The sequence below is a fragment of the Canis lupus genome, chromosome 19 (assembly GCF_011100685.1).
Source record: "Canis lupus familiaris isolate Mischka breed German Shepherd chromosome 19, alternate assembly UU_Cfam_GSD_1.0, whole genome shotgun sequence".
Lineage (NCBI taxonomy): Eukaryota > Metazoa > Chordata > Mammalia > Carnivora > Canidae > Canis > Canis lupus.
Window position 1 is genome coordinate 49,248,574 of NC_049240.1, and position 5,855 is coordinate 49,254,428.

The 5,855-nt window shown below is 34.4% G+C and overlaps 1 long non-coding RNA gene across 1 annotated transcript; it reads left to right on the top strand.

Moving 5' to 3' along the window:
* Positions 1-1,464: 1,464 nt before the first annotated feature.
* On the top strand, positions 1,465-4,489 carry LOC119864494. The gene is made up of 3 exons (XR_005373827.1): positions 1,465-1,574; positions 3,655-3,733; positions 4,408-4,489. It is a non-coding gene; the product is annotated as an uncharacterized LOC119864494 (long non-coding RNA).
* Positions 4,490-5,855: the final 1,366 nt, after the last annotated feature.

The window sequence follows — 5,855 nt, forward strand, 5'->3', positions numbered from 1 at the left end:
ATTCAAGATAGGGATGGAGAAGTGAAGAGAGAGAGAAAGAAGGCAATAAAGCAGTAGAGCTAGGATTTAAAGTGCAAGTAATGAGACTAGATTTGCAAGGGAGCAGAGGAAGCAAAGAAAGGTAAAATGTGAATGTTATGGTGATGTAATATCTCAAAAGCACGCATCCCATCTGAGAGCTTCTATTTGCTCTATGAACAAGGTGGTAAAGTCATTGGTTGGTGAGATAGGGAGTTCTTTGGTCAGAGATCTGATGAGAATGAGGGAGAATGAAAATAGTCACTGAGGAGTAGGACAAAGAGTGTCGACTCGAGTTCCAGATAATAGCACTGAGTACCCAGATGGGACTGGAGATCATGATTTTATGAAGACACCAACATGCCCAACTTGCAAGTTTGTCTCAAACACTGATAGCCAACACGTGCCAAAGTACTGAGTAAATGATCAATTAGATTGACATAGTGTCGGGTTTTTTCTACACATGCTTGCTAGATTATAAAATGATAAAATATAATATTTGGCATGGGGATTACTAAGCTGATGATCCAATGTCATTTACCCATTCCTGGTCCCTTTTCCCTTCTCTGCAATGCCGTCAGCCCCCAAAGGCTGACTTCTGTGAACAGCCTTCTCTAGGTTCAAAGCAGCCGTGACTTAAGTTCATCAGATACAAGCACTACCAGGAGATTGGAGGAAAGGCAGGATGGAGCATTCCCGTTCCCCCCACCCTCTTCTTGCGGTGTGTTGATTTTGTCAGTGGCTGCAATCCACTTACATAGTCTATCAGACAGTCCTTCATCCACGGCCCCCAAGTTCCCTCTGGACTCTGGCAACAGTGTTTTATTCCCTTTTCCCCTTCAAATCTAAGAGCAATCATGGCATCTCATTACTGCTATTTCCTGAATGCTTTACTTCCACCATTGGTTTCCTTACCCCTAATCAACGCCTCTGTAAATGGTCCCATTATTAAACTCTCTTCGGGTTAAACTCTTGTGTGTATCATCAACTTCTGCAAGGACCTCGACTGACACTGTTTTGGAGGCCATTGTAAGGCATTTGGTTTTACCCAGGGGAAAATTGAGATGGAAAGTTTTTGGAATATTTTTGAGCTCTGCAACTAATTAGATGTGTGACTTTGAACAAGTCACATGGCCTCTCCCACTTCAATGTATTCATCTGTAAAATAAGATAATTGCTCTATTGAATCACTTCAAAGGTCCCTTATATTTTGAAAAGTATTTAATGTATTAGTCATCTCTACATGGGTTAATATGATTCTTTATTAACTGGTTGAGTTAAGGATATGAGTTTGGGGAACTACCTTTGCTAACATCACAAAAAAATCCTTCATCTTAAACAATTGTTAAAAATTCATTCCCTAGAGATTATTTTCTATACCCTTTTAAATGCATTTCCATATATATCATTATAGGTAAACTTCACTTGTTTCAATGATTTTAGTTTTTATATTTTAGAAATTTTGGATACTTGCTAGAACCTTTGAAAGAAAGAGATTTTTGAAGTTGTGAGGATGGAAATACCAAGATTATTCCCAAAGAACAGATGTGATTTGGGTGAGCAATAAATAACCACAAACTAACTATAGAATAAAAATAAGGATCATTTTACTTATCTGCTTTTAATACATATTTAAAGTGATTAATACAAGGTAAAAAAGACCAAAAGAGGTTCTGAATGTACTTTTGAAAACCTATTCTGTGTATTGAACGTATGTAGCATGTTTTTTGACCACCAGGTAGTCATTTTCAGCAATTAGAAATAGTTGTTTAATTTTAAATGTCCTTTTCCCATCATTTTGATTGATCGAAATTAGCTAAGTGGATTCTTTCACTTATTGCTCAGTGGTTTCACTCTTGATTTGGCTTGCGAAATTATAAATTCACAAAGTTGAGTTACTTTTAAAAGAAAATGTATTATTCCTCTGAACATTCACTTAACATTCTCATAACTAACTTGACTTGTTACTTGTAGCAAATTATTTTTGATTTGTTAGTCTTTAATATTTCTATGATTGACCTAGAAAGTGCAGGTTTTTAAAACTCATACTGGGTACACTGCTGTTCTCTACTTTCTCAACATTTTAATGAATGTTTATTTCAAAATCTATAATTGCATTTCAAGAGGGAAAAAAAATCACAACAGATCACTTTCTGTCTAGAAAATGTTAACAAGAATGGAATAGTAGCAGCTACTTTTCCCCCCATAATAATAGGCAGATTTTATGGACAGATTTTAGAAGTTTATAATGTGAATCATGTCATTTTCAGCATTAATATGCCTCCTATTACCTCATTGTTGAATCCTGAACTATTACTTTGGCCTAGAATTTAAATGTCCACAACCATTAGGTCTTTGGGAATTGACTCTACTGACACTCGACATCTTATGTATAAATGAAGATCTTTCCACACTAACAGAAGCATTGTCGAACAAGAGCCAACTGCGAGCAGGCCTATGCTGAGATGTTTCTTCTATCACTACCTAAATCATTGCTTATTTGCTTATCTTATGTCCCATGAGATCACATTCACTTTGAAGGGAGGGATAGCTTTCTACTTCCTGCTGCATACTTTAAAGATCCCATCACCTAATGCTATTGAAATCAGTAATTATGAGTGTACTTCTCCTTCAAAGGATAAAAAAAAGTATTAATAATGCCCCAAATTTCAATAACCTTTAAAAGTCTTGTAACTAGTTAGTAGCAGAACAAGAGTGTAGAATCTGTCTCTTGACTTTCAGATCAATGCATCTCTTGCTTCCCTCCCACTTTCTTGGAACGTCTCTGAGAACTTTCTATATCCTACCATTTGACTCGAATCAACTCTAATGAGTTTCTTTCTCTCTTTCTTTCTTTTTCTCTTTCTTTCTTTCTTTCTTTCTTTCTTTCTTTCTTTCTTTCTTCTTCTTTAGTAGCTATCTTGGAAATCTCAAGGATGTTTTTCTGGGTGTATTGTTAAGAAAATGCATTCATGTCATCCTTTTTTATGTTCTTGCTCAATCCTTGTCTGAGGGATGAAATATTGGACTTGTAATGCTGCACATATGTTATGTAAATTATACTAGCATATTGTATTGCTTTGACCTTTACAACACTCTATAATTTGATTGGCTGACTAGTCAAGTTCATAGTGTTTACAGTCTTGCCCTTACTTGGATGGACATGATGAGATATTCGAATCCAGCCAATCAAAATATAGAATATCGAAAAGGTCAAAGTAGTATAATGTTTTGTTTTATTTTTTTTATTTTTTATTTTTTTAAACTACAGTCTTCTCTTTACTGGTCAAATAATGCATTCTCATAAAAATAGAGATGTCCTGTGAAGTGAAATATATCTGAGAATAAGACATGTTATGAGTATTTTCATATGATTAAGTTGATGTCAACTTTCTTATTTTCTAACTTGATTCTCTTAAGAGAAATGCTTAGATTTTTATTAAAGAAGAGTTGTCACAGACTGTGTTTTACTTTTCTTTCCGAATCCCTAGCACCTCTAGTAATATTATATTATAGTATAGTACTTAACATATATATTTATTGAACAGATGAATAAAATTTGCAAACTGTACCAAAACTGGCTTATTTTCTCCTCTTAACTGTATTATACTATACTTTCCCTCATCTCCTTTACAGCTTATCTCAGTCTTTCTGGGGTCTCTCAAGACTCAGTATTGGACCCTCTTTTCACCTGGGAAATATCATCCAAGACAAGGTATTTCAGTTATTACCCATAAGCCAATGTCCTTCAAATGTCTGTCTAGAACTTTCTTCTGTTTTTTAGATCTTTATATCTAATCGTCTATTTGAATTTCCTGATCAAGTTCCAGAAGGAACTCAATTTAATCATGTCAAAAGCCAAACTTATCCTTATGATAAGTTATCCTTAGTGAATAACACTATTATCCAATATGTTTCAGAAGAAATCTTGGAGTAATTGTTATCACTACCATCATTCCCACCCACCATATTATTAAGACCAGACACTTTTACCTCTTAAATATTTCTTTAATGTGTTTAGCTTTCTCTTTCATCACTGCCACTTTCCTAGCCCCACAGTACCACCATCTCTTACGTAGGCCACTGGATCATTCTCATCAGGAAGACGGAGTTGTATTTTCAAAATACAAACTTAACAATGCCATTACCTTTCCCATGATTTTCCTCTGGAAGAATCCATTGTTCTTAGTATACATACCAAATCTTTTAAGTCACCTGTAAGACTTTGCATGATCTAAGATCTGTGTCATCTCAAATTGCCCTCTATTTCCCTTTTCAAACTTCAGCCATGTGTTCTGGTTTTTATGATATTCCCCATTATCCTGGGGGCTATTTACTTCTGTATCTGTCTGGCTAAAGTCTTTTAAATTTTTTTTTTCTTGTTGTAAGAGTGGAACGGAGAAGAGGTTCTTTGTCCACTAAATAAGTGGACCAACTTTTTAGAAGATGTAGACTATGAAAAAAACAAAAGTAAGTGTAATATGTTGTTCCTTTTTTTCCTAGATCTACTGAGAAATAACAGAAATATTTATAATCTAAACAAAGAGTAAAATTACTCCAGGCAATCATGGACACTCTGAGTTTGTAGCTACATATATGTTCTATGAAAATCACTGCCTGATAAATATGGTCATTAAGCAAAGGGAAAAACAAATCAGAAGACTTGGGCCATCTATAACTATATTCTTGACTTCAGACCAATGCTGACTTATTTTTTACTCTGAGATGACTATCCTTCCTTATGATAATTCAGGTGGATTGATGAAGAAGAAAATAATTTATCTAAATTTCTTGTCTTTTTGAATGTCTATATTTGTAATTCCTATAATTATCAATTATTTAATTCTTTCATTTGGACTTTTATTTACGTATTAAGCAGTCTTAGTTCCAAAAAGTCTTAAACATTTTCTGCCTATTACCTTAATGACAAAGAAATTGGTATTCAGAGATTTGGGGGTTAGAACTCAAAACCCACTACCATAACCAAACAAGTCTTCTGAAGTCTCACAGTTTATCATAAAACTAAAGGACATTTTGCTTTGCCAAACAGAAAATTCCCTTCTGGATTTTCAATAACTAATTTCCCAAATCTGTGAGTAAGACTATGGTTCAGGAAAATGTGATACTTAATTGCCAGTCTCAATCACTGGCAGTTTAAGAGGTATGATTTAAATGCTGCTGGAAAACTTGAACTATCACAGATTGTTGGAGGTGGAAGGAAACATAGAGACTATGGACCCAACCCTTTTCTTTTAGGGAGGGCAAATGACGGATCAGCACAGAGCCTAATAGTTATTGGAACCAGAATTCTAACTTCCTGTCACACCATCTGGTCAACTTCCAACTAGCCTTGTGTTGCTTTGTCACTACTCTTACTGCATTGTTGTTCAAGAGAATCTCATATTTTTATGCACTTCATTTAACAACATCATAACATAATAATCACAATATTTTATCAGGTCAAATTCATGCTTAATTTTAAGAGATGGGAGCTTATACTAAATAATCTGAATACCTTTCAGCTATCTCTAATAAGATACTAAACAACATAGAGACTACACTAAGATAGTGAATGATAAAAGCTGCAAAAGTGAGTGGACTGTGAAAGGTAAAAATAGCAAAATCTCTCCAGCTCTGGAAATTTTTAACACTGGATTTATATCCTTGTTGGAAAACCATGGTAACTTTCTGCATTATTATTGTCTATTCTAAGTACCCTGGTAGTCAACATTGTCAAAACTGTGTTCTTAGAAGTGCTGTTATTGAAGAAGAAAAATAAATTCTTTCTCACTTATTCAGTTTTAAATGCATGCATGTTTACCTGATGATGTATTAGA